Source organism: Centruroides vittatus, unplaced genomic scaffold (genome assembly GCF_030686945.1).
Source record: "Centruroides vittatus isolate TY-2023 unplaced genomic scaffold, ASM3068694v2 contig_543, whole genome shotgun sequence".
Taxonomy (NCBI): Eukaryota; Metazoa; Arthropoda; class Arachnida; order Scorpiones; family Buthidae; genus Centruroides; species Centruroides vittatus.
The window spans coordinates 50,699-69,350 of NW_027122319.1; the positions used below are offsets into that span (position 1 = coordinate 50,699).

The 18,652-nt window shown below is 32.2% G+C and overlaps 1 long non-coding RNA gene across 1 annotated transcript; it reads left to right on the forward strand.

The window, feature by feature from the left end:
- The first annotated feature begins 334 nt into the window (after positions 1-334).
- LOC136978481 (uncharacterized) lies at positions 335-2,664 on the forward strand. Its single transcript, XR_010881230.1, has 4 exons — positions 335-447; positions 527-595; positions 922-1,011; positions 2,558-2,664. It is a non-coding gene; the product is annotated as an uncharacterized lncRNA (long non-coding RNA).
- Positions 2,665-18,652: the final 15,988 nt, after the last annotated feature.

An 18,652-nucleotide genomic window follows, 5' to 3' on the forward strand; every position in this document is an offset into this window, starting at 1 on the left:
ATATACTTGAGATATAGAAAGAAAGAGGAATGGGAAGAATTCGATACATTCTGTTGCTGTTATATGGCTGTTATTGTTGGTTATGGCTTAGGTATTTTGGTGATATTCACGTATATTGCATATACAATACTTCGTGTAATTATGCAGATTGTACATTCCATTATAACTGAAATAAAAGAAATTAAAATAAAAACCAACAAGGATGTTTACTTCATCCATAAAAAAGGATTAGCATTATATACTCTAATTCAAATAATTGATCAGATGACTGGTAAACTGAACGAGAAAGCTTTAATTAGTATGTTTGTCGAAATTATTCTTGTTTTATACGCAATCCTTTTTATGAATTTACCAGTTTATCTTCTATTTGTCAATTGTATTATGTTTATTTCATTATTTTTTGGATTTATTTTCTATATTTCAATTTTTGCTCCTTTATCAATAGGTGTAAGTATTGTTACTATTCTACTATTTATTATAGTTGTATATTTGAATTGTTGTTGACGGATTATTATTTTTTGTATAGTTATCGAAAATGTGGAATTTATTAATGTTACTATATTTCAAAACTTTCGATATTAATTCAGAATTAAAGGTAAGACTAGTTCTGCAACATTAGAGTCTTTGGTTGTATTTAGTTCACAATCCTTCAACAATCCTTCATATCTTTATATGAAGGATTGTTGAAGGATTTATATGAAGGAGTTTTTACATTCCTTCATATAAAGGATTGTAAAAAATGTTGCAAACTTTGCCAGTAAATAGATTACATTTTTCAAAATTTTGATATATGTGAACATTCACTTGCAAAGTTTTGTATTTAATTAAATAATAACAAAAACTGTGTATATAACTAAGTAATATAATTAAACAATTAATAATGTTAAGCGTAAATGGTTTTAAAACTGATACATTTTTCAGATCCTCAACCTGCTTCAAATGCAGAAACATTCGAATGAGGGACTCACTTGTAATAAATTTATTATTTTAAATAAGATATTCATCGTGAAAGTAAGTTTTATTAAAATGGTATAATTTTCTTAAAAATTATTCTGTATAAGTTAAAATCTTTCAAAATTACGTTATTATTGTAATAAATGTAAGAACCGAGGGGGTTAAGCTGCGAGCTCGACCCCACTTACCGGCCTCTCTGTCAGAGATAGGTCGTAGGAGGGTAATTAGTGTAGTGGGGAGGGTAGGCGAGGTCGGGATAAGGTGTCGAGCATACTCAAGGATGCTTGAATATAAACCACATATTTAATAAACATAAATTATTACAATTATTCTACAGTACAGAACATAGAAAGCGGTACATACTGGTATTGGCATGACAATTATATTTGGCGCGTGAACGTTCGTGCGTTAATAGCTGGAGGTGACAAAGGTCAGGATTTGTCTTGCGACCTTAGTAATAATTGTTGATATCAAACTGCTTTATAAATTAAGAAATAACAGGAAATAGAATGTGTGTGGGTTTTGTCCGGGTTGGTCTTCTTTCTCGGTGACCTTTAGTTTGCCCTTTTTTTCCGGGGGGTTATTAGATTAGAATTATTACTTTAATTAATTAAATCATTTAAATAACTCAATACCTGCCTCTCACATAAGTTTTTTCATGAATATTGATTATATAAATACACAAAAGTGTTGTACCTATCTATTACTACTATTTATTATAAATCGCGAAAAATTTTAACTGTTTTGTAAATATCGATGTAGAATAATAGTAAATGCCAATAACCATTTTGAAGTTTGACCTCACTGAAGATATTATCCTTTATCTCCGCTCCCTTCTGACATTTCATCTCAAAAATATAATAACATATATAAAACTATTCGCGCAAAATTTCAAAATTTTTGATTCCCGGGTGTCCTAGAATATATAGTAAAATCAGGTTAACATATACATACATACACAATTTTGTTCCTACGTTTATTCTTTACGTTTCTGAAATTAAGAGGCTCTAAAACGTCAAAATTTCAAAAATTTTGAATTGTCCTACCACAATTCATGTATTAACATTTGGGCAAATAAATAAACAGTAATAATTTAATTATAATGTTCATGCTTACAATGAATTATTTAATTATGTCAAACTTCCAGTCAGTGGAGCTATAGGAAACTTATCAAATACAATTTGATAAGTTTCCTATCGTATTTCATAAATAAAAAAACAGACTTGTCATCAGGTTTTATTCTAATTTAAGGAGAGAATTTTCCGAAGATTCAAACATATTATTCACAGATAAGCAAAACTCAATTAATTTTTGATAATATTAAAGTGAAGTATCCTAAAATTCTAATAAGATTAATACAACTAATGAATATTTTTGTGTTTTTCTCAAAAATAGAAAATTATTACAAAGTGCCTTTTTTATTTCATTATTTTAATTATAAGATCTAGCCATAAATAGAGTTACTTAAATGACAAAACTAAAGTAATTTCGGTCATTTCATTACATAAACGTAATTTAAATGTCAGTAATATATTGAATAAAAATATTTCTTTTTAATATTTATAATTTATATAGGTAAACGTTTTTAGTTTTTGTATTACAGTTCATTAACTTTGTCGTTATCCAGACGTTGGCTTTAATACAGATCAGTTATATTTTTTGATCACGTTGCATAATTAAATGCTGACTGCTGATACAGTAATGTTAAAAACGCTAACCGAAATCTCAAGATAACTGTAAAATAAAACAGAAGAAAATTTGTAAAATATATCTTCCTGAATAAATGTTTTTACTTGTACAAAAACAGTGCAGTTACTTATTCCATAATTTGGGTGAAATTATTAATTTTTTCGTGTTTTCTATTGTCTGTAAATTGAGTCAAGTATGTGTTGTGTCAGTGCTTTTACTTATCGTATGAAGAATAACACAAATAAAAACGTAAAGTAATATTGAAAGGTGAAGTCAGTAAGTTCTGACCTAACATTTTAGTATCATCAATGTCTGTGTAGGAAATGTATACAATAGTGGTCATAGAGCTTCCAATAACCTATATATATATATTGTAAGTAATGTTCAAAATAACCACTCAGTCGGTTTGACGAAATGTATTGAATGTATATATATCTAAATCACAAAGTGTTTAGTGCTAGCTAAACTAAAAGCTTGTTTTTACTAGTGGGATGTTTATTCTAACACACAAATAATTACAATAATGCAATTTATTGCATTTCTTGCTTTTCTGGCATACTGCATGAAATATATGTCTTAAATTTATAATCTCCATCTCAACTTTTAAAATCTGTAAGAAATATTAACATGTTAAAAACTATACGATGAGTGTATATGTTACCGGCAAAACCTGATTTTACGCCAAACTAGTTTTGCCTAGGCAAAACTAGTTTGGCGTAAACGTGTCAGGCCAAACTAGTTTAGAATTATTATTCAAGTATATTAATGGTTAAAATAAAATTAAAAGGCAATCAATTAGATGAACAATATTTATTCAAACATAGTCTACTGAATTATAAAAAAACGAGGTTAATGTTATCCTAGATATCGAAGATGGCGGCTCGTCTCTGATTCCAGCAACTAGTTTAGCCTAACACGCTTACGCAAAACTAGTTTGGCCTAGGCAAAACTAGTTTGGTGTAAAATTGGGTTTTGACGGTAACATATATACATTTAAGAAAATAAAATGAAGATTAATGTAACTGAACAAGCAATAGAACATAGCATTTTAATGATATTTTAGATAGTCCATTTCTAAGTTTGATGACAAACGAGAAAATAATTTTAGTACATTTAAGAATTTTATTAAATTTTGAATAAAGGTTAATTTAAAGAATTGAAAAGATATAAGTAAACTAATATCGAAATATTCATACACATAACGATTAAATGCAGAATTTTTGATATGTTTTGAGGCAATGAAACTACCCTATAATAAATTTCGTTCTCTGATTTATCCATCACTGTCAGTATACTTTGGTATACAAAATGATGTTAGTATAGCATATATAAGATATAAGTATATGTTTATAAATATATTCTTAGAGTTCAGTTTTATAATATTAATATCGAATATTTGGGCAGTAGTTAAAATTCTGGACTCATAATTACCAAAAACTCTTGTAATTATTGTTGCAATTTTGTTTGTCATTTTTACTCTCAGTCGCTGTACTATACTTTCTGTTTAATATGTTGAAAAACACCAATAAATTTTTAAAAGTTTACATCACTGTTATAAATATTAATAACTTTTCTCTTTTGAACTAGGTCACTTCTCCTATTAGAATTTAGCTTTAAATGATATACGCATTTTAGAAATATATATAACACGTTTTTAATATTTTAGTTATTCAACTACGTCATCATATATACAGCGCAATTAACAAATTGCATTATAGTTATTGAAATTAATTTAATAAATTAGTAGTAATTTTAATGTAGTTTTAATCGTTTAATTAACACTACAATATTTAAGTCTATAAAGATCGTACAGTACTATATTGTTTTTAAGTGGAATAGTTTGTAATAACATATACATAGAAATGAGGATGTTTGTATGTATGTTTGTTTCTTTGTTTGCTTGTTATGCAAGCCTAGCTCGTTTGATTAATTGATACGAAATTCGGTACTTTCGTTAACATTCTATCGTCTTATATAATGTCGTAAATGCCATTCCAAAATATTTATCGAATTTCTATATATCAATTGATTTCTGTTTACAGTTGATTTGCAGAATTTACATATAGCGCTGTCTATTAGCTATAATAATGAAAAAATAACCAAATCAACCAAATAATTCAAATAATTTGCCTATAAACTCCCTATTTACTAGGACATATTTTTGTGTAGTCTATAGGCTTTCTCATAATTGTTTTCAAAATGTATTTTACCACATACATTTTGACAGCCGGATGGCCTAGCTGTGAAGGAGGCAGCCTACTGTTCTGAGGGACCCGGAATCGAGTCCAAATGAGTCGAAAAATCATCCCAAAGAATTTTTCTGTGGTGATCGCGCCCTGTCCCTCATCACCCGGCCGTCCTTTGTAGGCCTGGCCGAACCCCTAATGGGTTTGATAAAAGGAGAAAATCTTGGTGCCCACAGGGCGGAAAGAGTTAAAAAAACACACATACATTTTTTGAAATTTACAATTAATAAAGCTGGATATAAGAATTACTGTCATAGGTACTTTTATAAAGCCAGTTGTAACAAGCTACTTTTATTGACTGGGCAAAGCTAATAGGGGAGACATTTGCACTTATTGTACTAATTTTGCAAAAAAACTTTCCACGTTAGAATTTGATGATTTTAGTCTATAATGCTCAGTGGAATCTTGGTCTGTGCATAAATTATTTTTGGAAAGTATAATTAAATTAGAATTATAATTATAATTAGATAATATTAAATTAGATTCTAATTATAATTAAATTATAATTAGACACGATATAATCGAAAAACCTTTAATATTTGACGCATAATAACAAAGAGATATTTTGACACTTTTGGGTGCCTTTCCTTGGTGTATAAAGCAAGATAGTTGCTTCATACTGTTTCTGAGTTTGGTGAATTTCGGTTAAACTGTTTAAAAGTTATCCGAGATCAAAGAAAAATTTCACTGAACTCAGAAAACTCTGTTTTATGGTGTTTTATTACTTTATTGCACAAATTGATAATTTAATTTTAATTTTTTTTATAACGTCTACTTATAATTAATTATTTTTCAGTTAATAATTTTGACTTCATAATTAATGAAAGAATAATTTTAATAAATATGAAGAGACTTTATAAAAAACTCCTAAAAACATGCTGCTGAAAATGTTTAAATTTGATGATACAAACTTCAGTATAAAAAATGTTTATATAATTCGATTATACTCAGTTTAGTAAAAAAATATATTTACTATAAAAAAGCCAATACAGTAAAACCCGTGTAAACCGGAATCACACAGTACTGAATGATTTTCTGGTTTGGTAGGTTTCCGTTTTTTGACAGGTTTAACAGTACATAGATTTAATAAATTACAAATTTTTTCATAGTCATCATCATCACTTAAAGTAGCCCATTCCTAAATAATTTTCATAAATAAAACTTGAAAACTTAATAAACAAGTTGTAATCAAGAAAAATATGTTAAAAATTTATATAGATGATTCTTCTTATAAGTATTCAACTATATTAATATATATACAGTTAAACTTTATTATACGAATGTCAATTATGACTGTCAAGGAGGCCTATCAAGATAATTCAAGTTCCAGTTGTTGGAACAAGTCCTCCGAGATAGGTCGGTCGTTGGCAAGACATCCTGCACAAGTTGAGACAGATATGCCAACCGAAGAAGACCCGATGGAAAGCTATTTATCTAGCTCCGGATTGGTCGGCCAATAGATATTAAACTAAAATATAAGGCAACGCAACCGTTGGAACTAAGAGAAACAATCCTGGCTTAAAACTGTGTTGTTAGAAACAAGTAAAATATATTGTTATGTATTAAATTTTGTAAATAGTTATCAAATAAAAAAACAAACTGAATGCAAGGAGTCGTAAGGTGCTCTTTTTAACAAACCAAAAACAAGACGGCATGCTCCGAAATTTACTATGACTTTCTAACTAATAAATTTCATATGAAACAAAATATTATATTTGTTGAAATTTATATTATTTAAAACCAAATAGTGTCGATATCATTAGTTTTGTACAGATTTATTGCATACAATTGAACTACACACTAAAATTATAAACCCGTATTTCCTGTATTTGAAGATAGAAGAAAATCGAAACTACTCTTTTGATGCGTTGTTTACTTATTAATTAATATTATTAAATAAGAATTAAATACGATTATATAAGTTTCTTATAACTAAACGAAAAGCAAAACAATTTTATGAATAGCCTGTAGAGTTTTCTGTTCCAATCCTAAACTCTACAGGGCGTCGAGTACATTTACCTGCGAAAGCTTGCCGCCCCAAATAACTTTCGTTGCGATTATTTTGAAACAAAATCAAATAATGCGTATTTAAAGTTATATCTCTCATAATTCTATTTTTTGGAAACAAATTTTGCATTCAGGATCACACTTACATTATAAATGGTGAGAAACTGTCGTAAACAGGAATGCAGTTTTTGAACTGAGTTCGTGCATCAAATGATCAATTATTATTAAATCCCATTCTTGCACAGATTCAGGTAGGCCGTACATGAATGTAATATCTTTTTCGTCGCAATAAAAACGGCAAATATACAGAATAACACCATAAAATTTTCTTTAATGATTTTTCGTAAATTTTACAGCAAATAATTTTTCTTACTAGCGTAGTCTTTCCACATTGCGACTGTCCAGCGATTATACAGTTACTTGGATGCTTGAAATACACATCAATCGATTTTATGAACTTTAGTAAATTTATAATGCTTTGATGCACAATCTATCTCGCTAAACATTAATATATTCTTTTTATTCTTTTCAACATAAACTTCATTCATAACATCTCAACATTCCTCGAACGAATAATATAATTTGTTACCAACTTCGTTAATTCTTCCTCCCTCATCAACAATTATAAAATCAAATTTTCCATCTCTTTTCCATATTTCTCCGTTAACGTTAAAATATCGCAAAACAATAGAAAAATTATCTGGAATATCGAAGGAAAAATTATTTACCGCAGCAATGCGGTAAATAATTTAATAATAATCCAACGACTTTTACAAACGAGAAGAAACAGAATAATTTCTGTCGCTGTCGTAGATAATAATAAAACTGCATGCTTCTATGACTGATCTTGGCGTTAAAATAAATTCTAACGTATCTTAAAATTTAATTTATATAAAAAACCAACCAATCACATTTCTTATATAATTAATTCAAATATTGTAAAACGTAAGTATTTTACAAACAGGACAATTTATTTGTAATTTTTATTTGTAAAAAATTAATTTTGTGATTAGAGCTGCTCAAACTTATACTACTGATATTTTATAACATGTTTTTACATACTCATAGCGTTAGTAACACAAAAATATCTTACAGTAACTTTTATCAATAATATTTACAAACCACTTTAGATAAGTAGAAATTATAAGTGAAATCACGACTTAAGTTGCTTGCAAACAGACAAGAATTAATGCATATTATATAAGGCCAGTTTAATAGATCGCAGCAAGAGCTAATGTTTGACAAATATTATTGATAGGAGAGGCTTCACCCTAAGTCGATTTCACTTAGCAGCTATTAAAAGTGATTCCATTAAAAGCATTCCTTTCATTTTTAGTTAGGAATACAAAATAAGTACGACTGCATCAAAATGCATCGTCAAACAATCACAGCAGTTTTTGGTAATTATGGTATTAGAATACTTACTATGGCTCAAATTTTCGGCATTAATATTATAGAACCTCACTCTAAAAGTATATTTAGAAAATTATACCGATATTTTGTATATTCCACATTAATATCATTTCTATATCAAATTATATTGGCAGTGATGGATAAACCAGAGAATGGAATCTATTATTGTGTAGTTTTATTCCCTCATAATATATCAAAAGTTTTGCATTTAATCGTTTTTCGCATAATAATGACTTATTTCATTATATTATATGTTTTCAATTCTTCAAAATTTATTCGAAATTTCTATAAATTCTTAAATATACTAAAATTATTTATTCATTTATCAGCTGATTTGAAAATCAACGATCGCAAATATCACAAAACTGCAATCTATTATATTTCATTTGGTTACATCAATTCTTCCTTTATTATTTTAAATGCAACCATGTATTTAAGATATAAATATAAAGAGAAATGGGAAATTTTTGATTCTTTTTGCTGCAGTTACATTGCTATTGTTGCTGGGTATTGTTTAGGTGTTATAGTTATAATTGCATATCTGGCATATACTATAGTGTGTTCTCTCTTACAAGTAATACATTTGCTTCAAACTACAATGAAGTATAAAAAGCTCATAACCAATGAAGATTACTCTCGTATTTTTCATTATGGAATAATATTATATAATTTAATTTGTGAATTGGATCGCCTGGTTAGTGACGTTATATTTGAAATACCACACGCTCTTATAATGGAAGAAATTATTATTTTATATGCAATACTCTTTATGGATTTGCCAACTCATTTAGCTATCATCGCATGCATCGGTGGCATTATATTATTTGTTTTGTTAATTTTATTCATTTTAAGTTTTGTCCCTTTATCAATACAAGTAAGTATCAAATTTTAAGTATTTAACAAAATTGAAAAATCTGATATCATTTTAATAAATGTTTCGCTTACAGTTATCGAAGATGTGGAATTTACTAACCTCTCTGTATTTCAGAGCCACAGATGTTCGCTTAGAATTAAAAGTAAGAATAGTCTTCAAAATATCGTGAAATATATTCAAATTGATTTCTTATGAAACATAACTATTTATCTAGATATTAAATATGCTTCAAATGCAGAGAAGTTCAAATGATGGGGTCAGTTGTCATAAATATTTCATTTTGAATAAGATGTTCATTGTAAAAGTAAGTTTAATTGAACGATAACTGAGTGTTTAATTTTTACATAGTCTTCAGTACTGTATAGCTATATATATAACAGGTAGGTATATAATAAATTGCCATATTACAGTAGAGCGTCGATAAGTGGAACATCGGTAAGTGGAATGGCCGGAAAGTGAAACGATTTTCAGTCGGACTGTGTCGTGCTGAATCGAATGTTTTTGATACTAAATTTACTTCTAAAGTTTAATTTTTATGTTTTTTATATTCTTTAATATATTTATTTTGTTTGTACAAAATGCAGAAATAATTTTTAACGATACGATAGCCTCGATGATTATTATGAAAATTTTGTTTGGCTTAAAATCGACGAAAATTCAACACGAAGCGACACGCAACGGAGAAAAATTTAACAGGAAGCGATACGCAACGGAGAAAAATTTGAACATCGGACAGGTTAATGTATTTTTTTCGTTCAAAGTCGGAAACTGGAACAAATCATTAACTGGAAGGACCCCAGTCTCCAATTGGTTCCACTTTTCGACGCTCTACTGTACTTTACATGCTTGTTGCAGTACAGTGTATAATGAATGGTAGGACGTTTTATACTTTGCGTTTTATTTATATTTGTTTATTGAATATTATACAAATCAAGTACAGTGTTATGAATAGCTATTCCAGGATAAAAATAATACAATGTTTTGGCTAATTTTAATTATTATCTCTATTCCCATGTTCATTTATGATTAATCTAGGTATGTAGATTATTCATAAATGTATTAATCATAATCAATATGTAATAACAATGTATAAATCATAATCAATTATAATTAATCATAATTAATTTTAGTATATTTAAGAATTTATAGAAATTTTGTATAAATTTTGAAGAATTGAAAACATATAATATAATGAAATAAGTCATTATTATGCGAAAAAAGATTAAATGCAAAACTTTTGACTTATTTGGGGAATCGAAACAACACAATAATAGATCCGATTCTCTGGCTTATCCATCACTGCCAATATAGTTAGATACAAGATAGGCTTGATAAATCACAAAATTTGTAGCTATAAATAAACGTCATTATAATTAGATTATGTACCATTTTGGTACAAAAATATAATTTAAATACTATTTCTGTATGAAATATTTTTAACACTTTGTTTTTATATTTCAGTTAATCAACTATGTTATCATCCAGACAGCAGCAATTATACAACTAAGTTATATTTATAAAAATTAGTTTGATAAATTAGTAGTAATTATAATGTAGCATAAATCGTTTTACAAAAACTAGAATATTTTCATCAGCAATAATCGAACTGTTCTATTCTGTATATCTTTAGACTGGAATAATTTGTAACAGCTGTGAAAGCATACACTGCAATTATGAATCATAATAAAGTAGTTCACATCTATCACATCTCATTACTAATTCAATTACTAATTACTAATTACTAATTCAAGTGAATTTAATAATTTCTATGGTTGTTGCCTTCAAACTTAACTTATGGCGTAATTAAACAAATACAGCAGAGCTAATCGGGCATATATCGGACTGGCAGGTGTCGGATTACAGAAGTTTGTCAGATGCTAAATTTTGTGTATACAGTATGTATAGTACGTACGTACTGTAGTAAAAATTGCAATTAGTTCACAGGCTAGCCCATCGTGTTAACTACGTTTGTAACTGTTTTTCACAGCACTTGCCACAAACATTTAGCGACTGACCGTACACATGTATTAATACAGTACATCAGTTTGTATTTGTCATACACATCGACATACGAAATTCTTGTTCGACGCCCTGTAGAGTTTAGGATTACTGGAAATGTCGGACTGGTGAGTTACAGATTATAGAAACTGTAGTATATTCGAAATAAACGTTTCTCTTCTTTATACCAATACCGATTAGTCTCTGTTATCTATTGTTAATCAACTAATGCGAATCATTGGGAGGAAGAAAGTATATTTTCGATTTTAGCAATTATGTTCACTTTTGTTCTTTAGAAAGCAAGTAAAAATTACACTTGTTTGAAAACAAAAACTATGGCAAGAGACTATTATGTCACTAGCAAACTCAATTATGGTGCGACAGTCATCTGTTATTAATATTTTATTTTGACAATTGTTTCTATTTCCGTTTACATAAAAATATACATCAGATAACGGAATTAATATAATTTTGTTCGGTCGTTACATTTGTTAACTAATTTTCGTACAGTTTTTTATATATTATTGTAATCGTGCTACTAATTTTAAATGTGATAAATTTGCTTTCTTTTATAGCTTTTTGTTGTAGCCAACTGTATACGAGTACATATATATATATATATATATATCTAATGATAAATTATGAATTTTATCTGAATCTTTTTAAAAACACCGTGACACTAGTTCAAGCTTAAAATTTTGTGTGGTACTAACTGTTAGAAAATATTGCTTAAAAATATTTTTTTATTAAAGGCTTAATTTTGAGGCTAGAAATGAGTTTTTTCAAATGTCTGTAAGTAATAACATATTCATTAGACCGATCCTTCTTGATATATGATGTATAACACCTATATATTCCCATACCCGTCATTTTTAACCCCCAAAATTTAAGTTATCAATTCCCCTTATATAGACGTTATCGTGCCAAATTTCGTTTCTTAATCTCTACCTTATCCTTAGATACTAGACGAAATTTACGCTAACAGACAATCACACACAAACGAAATTTTCTCCTCCCCCAACGTTTTAACTTTTTTAGTTTCAGATAGTTAGAAAATGTCAAGATTTGAAAAAACCCAGAAGATCAAATTATATAAAATAAATATGCAGGGTAATTGAAAAAGATTTTTACCATTTAAAAAAATATTACACAAACCATCAACGGTAATAATCGATCTTGCTTTCGACATCAAATATGAAATTGAGTGGATTGTTTCTTACAAGAAATGAACACTGTTCGAAAACAAAAGTGAAAAAACTAAACCTAATTATCATAATGACTCGTAAAAAAATCTGCACGAAAGTTGACATGCCATCGCTGAATGTGTAAAAGTTATTAATGTAATACAAAGATTTCAAACACGAGAATTTTCTTAATGTACAGAAAGTGCTAGTTACAGAGTAAGTTACTGGAGAAGCAAACAATGATCAAGAAAGTAATTAAACTATTGAAACTAAATTGATTACTCAAATTATAAGAAATCTTGTTTTACATAATTTAGTTTCATGACGCTATAAAAGAAAAACGATATAATGTTAACGCTTGAAATCTCCTTTGTTTAGTAGTGACTCACTGCTGTTTACAAGTTCTTGTCTCTACATTTCCACAGCCTGGATGGAAGCAGGTATGCAGTGCCTGTCTGTTAGTTGGCGAACCTAGTAATTGTTTGCGGCTTCTAAAGGTTTGCTTCACTGCAACCCTTTAGTAGCCCTTTGAGCTAAAAGTTTCCTCAAAAATTCTTTTTCCTTTTATGACGTTTAAAAAATAATATTACATTTGTGTAAACAAAGGTTGAAAAAAGCAACTTTTGCAATTTAAAACTTTACATTTATGTAGATTAATAATAAATGATCATATAAATAAACATAATACAATAATAAACATTATTTACAATATTCCATACTATCTATCTTGGAATAGTCATCCTATAGGTGTATTCATAATAAAACGGGTTAACATTAATTATTTATATTAGAAAATTGTTAAAACGAATGTAGAAAATCGTCCATTGTTAAAAGGGACAAAAGCCGATCAAAGATCGTATTTGACGCGTTAGTCATTTGAAACCGCGACGCATGAAAAAAAAGGAGAAAGATGTCGAAAGACAAAAAGGCCTAATGTAAAATAAAACGCAATAATTGTAATGAGTAATGATTGTAGACGAATGTCCTCCAGTATAGATGGACCTTTGACAAGTCGCTCGTATACGAAATTTAGATCATTAAAATTAGGAAAAAGGGAAAAGTTAATTATAAAAAGGAACTTCATATCAAAGCATTGAATTTCAAAAATCTCTCAGACTAGACAACAATAGGGAAAATATGAGCGCAAGTTTCAAAGTTCCATCAATTCTTTCCATCCTGAGTAAACGGAGGGTGTCAAGTAGATTTGTATAGGCGGTTCTTTCTCGTGACTCGAACAGGGGTCGTTTTTCGCTTGGAAACAAGCGAGGGACCAATCGAGAAGAGAGAAAGGAAGGACGTGGAGCCAATCAACATGAACAATACGAAAAAGAGAGATTGAAGTAATCGCCGAATTGGAAGGACAAGAGACTTTTCCGAGAGGTTTCAAGGGAAACAAGAGGTGTTCCAAGGTGTCCATCGAAAGGTCCGCCGACGCCAACCGACGAGTCGCTGCACCAGCCGCTGCCCCGGGGCCTTCTATCGAGCGACGATAGGAAACACATCGGCACAAAAACGTTCGAACGTTCACCTTTGTAACGATCTGTGCATAGTGTGAGTTGTTTTATATTTAAATAAACGGGTTTCTTTGTGAGACACTTATTGTCTGTGTCATCCTCCCTCACACCCACACGCGAACGACCCTAGACCATCCTGTCGCGGGATTAACGATCCCCCCCTAAAAGTCGGCGAACTTACACTGGTGTCAGAAGCTTGGGATATTTTAATCCCACCAAAATTTCCGTAAGTTACGCTGACAAGAGAAATTTTTTTCAAAGTGGGTTGAAAAATGGAGGCAGACGCAAGTGTCCCCACGCGACCTCGGGACGGTGGCAATAGCGGTTCTCTTTCCTCCTTTTCCGCGTTCGGAGGAATGATCCCGACCTTCGCGGGTGAAACAGGACGTGTCACGGACTTTTTCGACACGCTAGAAGAGATCGCGAGTCTAGCAGGATGGACGCCTAGACAGTGCTTGAGTATTGCGAAATGCAAGCTCGCAGGCATAGCTCGAGATTTTGCGTGGCACGATCTCAATATGAAGTGCGTGACCGACTTCGGGCAGTTCAAACGCTCGATGATCACTCGATTTGATCAAGAGCCTTACTCGATTAGGGTCCAGAAATTTCATGCGTGCGCGCAGGGAAGAGACGAAAGGGTACAAGAATTCGCGGTCCGATTGCAAAGTCTGGCCAGCACAACAATGATAGAGCATGCAGGCGCAAATGAACAGGAAAACGCAGTTATCAAGCGCTGTCAGCAACAGGAACTGGATGAAAAATTGCGTGTCCAATTCCTGCATGGACTGTCCGATAAACTAAAGAGGAAGGTGATGACCCATGACCCTCCGACCTTTGCGGAAGCGCTGAGAGTAGCAATCCGCGAGGAAACAATAGATCAGCTAGTGGGAAAAACGCGAAATGTAGTCGCCAGCATAGACGATGCAGTAGAGAGTCACGACGCACAGACAGAAGATGTCAATTCGCGGAGAGAATCGGCTCTCGATGCAAAAATCGCGCAACTGTCGACACAATTAGAAACCTTAGGAAAAAGACTCGATCAACCGTCAGCGCCCAAGCCTACAAATAAGTCCCCAAGAGAGGAACCCTCACGCGTTAACCGGACACAAGGAACTGAAAGGACAAATAATGAGACGAGAAATCCGCGTTATCCCCCGAGCCTCCCGCGCCGCGAAGCATATCGATTTCCCCCGCGATCACAGCCCGCTGCCCAGCAAGGACAACCCCGCGCGCGATATCCTTGCTACAGCTTCCCTTCTAATCGGAACTCGGGACAAGGTTTGATGTCCCCTTGGCGAGGAGGTGGGAGTAGATTTGTGAACTATCACTCAAGGAACCCTAGTTGGGCAGGACACGGAGAGTCCACGCCAACACCCCTCGAGTGGTATGGAGGAAATGTTTCTCCTCAATATCACGAGAGGTGGAGAGAGAGTCGAGAAGCACCCGAATGGCAAAACCCCGTTAGAAATCTGCCGAACCCTTTTAGAATGAATCGGTCCGAACCGACACCCTTTTTCCCTACACAATTTAGACAATTTGCATACGAAAACAATGGACAAGGTGTTCCGTTACCCTTTTACCCCCCTTGTTATGGTCTGGGTTGGTCCGGAAGCAGCTTCGAGATGGAGCGCGCGCCGAATAACGTGGCTATCCCTCGATTTTTAGCACTGCCCGCATCGGAAAATAGATGCGTAGACAATAGGCAAACGCGAGACTCGGACAGAGTCACGTCGGTTACGTTTAGAGAACAAAATTTCGAAACAAATCAACCATCAGTAGGTCCGAATGCAACCCAATTAGTAGGAATCAATAAATCAAGGAGTAGAGAATTGCCTCCTTGTACAATGGTTTGCAAGGTAGAAGGTAGAGAGCTTCAGCTGACCATAGACACAGGCGCAGCTGTCACTTTAATTTCTAGAGCCCTATTTCCCGATATAACACAATTACCGCGCGCTGAAAGTAGAGCAGTAGAGTTAATTAGCGTTACCGGTCATGTTATCGAGACATTCGGAAAGTTCAGGTTAAAGCTCCAAATCGGGCGTTTGATCTTCTTCCACGATTGTTATGTAGTGAACCCCGAGATTACTAAGCCTAATGATGGAATCTTAGGTAGAGATGTTCTCGAAAAATACGATGTTACAATCTCGGTTAAGAACGCAAAGCTTAGTTTCCCGTCAGGAGACACGGTGACCTTTTCGGGTTTAACCGAAATAAAAGAAACCGACGACAGTTCCAAACCAAAGGAAAGCGTTGAAGTTAATAGCGAGCAGGCTAACTCAAAGACACGAGCATCGTCAGAAAATGATGAAAATTTAGCTAGTAATAAAGACAATAAAATTAGAAAAAACGCGGAAATGAAAAAGAAAAACAAACGGGTGCAAAAGAATAAGCGAAATTTAAGACAGGAAAAACAAAAACAAACAGCAGTTAACAGCATGTTTGCGGAGTACTGCTATTGGAGTAACCGGTTTTCGTTAAACTGTTGCGGAGTACTCCAGTTGGAGTAACTGTCAATTTTCTTTCGTAATTAACTAGTTGGTGGCGATTTAAGCACTGATTGGCTTTTATCTACATAGACTAAGTCTGTTTCAACGAATAAGATATTTGTTACCACCCCGTATTTTTAAATTTAGGCACAAAACTCCTCCATTCCATGTTAAGTCTATGGGAGACCTTTCTTTTGTTCATTTGACAATAAAATCCTAGTTAGCATGCCCGTTAAGTTCTAATTGGTATATTATAGCTAAATGACTATCCTTTGACCAATAAGCATTGACTTGGGTTTGTGGGGTGGGAACTTTCTTGGAAAAAGTTATACCAACTTCGAGCTACATTGTCAGCTACAAACGTAAACAAACAATTATAAATCGTTATTCTTATCTATTTTTAGCATGAATTTAATAAATTTTTATGTATATTTATCCTATTTAACAAATAAGCTTGTTTTTTAAGCCATTCAGCCATAAATCTTTCAAAAAACAAAGTACTTCCGGTTATGGTGGTACTTCCGTAATACATAAGATATACATGTATAGTCGTTAATATAATAAAGTAATAATCGCTTATTATAGTCTACTATTAGTACAATAAATTAAATAACGTATAAATAGAATCAAATACACATCATCAGTAATAAAAGTGTATTAACCTAGATTTAGAAAGGCCACCACCCCCCCACGCCGATCGGCGTTATAATCTATAGGCCGTATTATTTCTCTACGTTGATTTAGAAAGCTGCAGTTTTTTTTATTTGACAGAAAATATACATGTCTAAGTAACGTATGTAACAAATTAATGGAAAATTTATAAAAAAACGATTTTTTAAATATTTTAAAATCTTAAATTTTATTAATTTTTTTAAACGTACATAATATTTTGAAGTTAACAATCGTAAAGTGTAATATGTACGTGATAGAAAACTGAAAACAGATTATATCTACTACAATTTTTAAGCGAGATATCGCAAATTGAAAAACCACTTTAAAAACCACAAAACCTGTACGCAACAGTGGTGTTGTTTCGGATTATCGAGTGCGCAGCTGACAGGTTAATAGCATAGAGCAGAGAGAGGACATCCCAAAGGAAGTGACGTTAACAGACGATTACGTCGTTCCTCCGCGATCAGAGGTTATTATAGAGGGAAAAGTCCATCCACACGCGACAAATCAGATAGGAGTAGTTGAACCTACACCCTTTGAAAGAGAAGGAGTTTTTGTTGCGAGTACATTAGTAAATACCCGGAAGCAAGGTAGAATACCTGTTAGAATTTTAAATACAAAAACGCGGCCTGTAAAAATCAATAAGGGAAGTAAAGTAGGAACTTTTGTCTTAGCGGAACAAGAAACACAGCAAGAGGCCGAGCGAAATGAAATGATGCGATCAAATGAAAATGAATTAACTAGAGCTCAGTTTGCAAATGTGTTTAACCTTAACGAAATAGGAAAAGACAAACTAACCCCTTTATTGGACCTACTATACAAATATAAACACGTGTTTGCGAAAGATGATTTCGACTTGGGCTATTGTGATTTAATAGAACATAAAATAGAGACAGGGAATAACCCTCCTATTTGTCGTGCCCCATACAGAATCCCTTACGCGCAAAGAGAAATAATGGACGATTTAGTAGAAAATATGATTAAAAGTGGGGTGGTTGAACCGTCTACCTCCCCTTGGTCAGCACCGGCCTTATTGGTCGCTAAGAGGCCGCAAGGCTATAGATTGGTTGTAGATTACCGTCAATTGAATAAAATTACAAAAATAGATCCTTATCCTTTGCCCCTTGTTCAAGAGTCATTAAGTTTACTAGGAAAGGCAAGATATTTTTCCACGATGGACACCCTAAGTGGATATTGGCAGTTACCATTAGACCCAGACTCAAAAGAAAAGACAGGATTCAGTACCCCGTCAGGGCATTACCAGTTTAACCGCATGGCTATGGGACTTTGCAATGCAGCTGCAACCTTCCAACGTCTTGCAGATTTGATACTAACGGGCTTAAAACACAAAATCTGTCTGGTTTATATGGATGACATCCTAGTGTTTAGTTCTGACGTCAAATCGCACTTAGAGCGCTTAGAATTGGTCTTTCAACGTCTGGCAAGTGCAGGGATAAAACTTAAACCCAAAAAATGCAGTTTCTTGAAACGACAGATAAAATTCTTGGGACACGAAGTGTCGGAAGAAGGCATCCGACCCGACCCAACGAAAATAGAGTGCGTTAAAAATTTTCCCCGACCACAAAGTGAGAAGGACGTTAGAGCATTTTTAGGA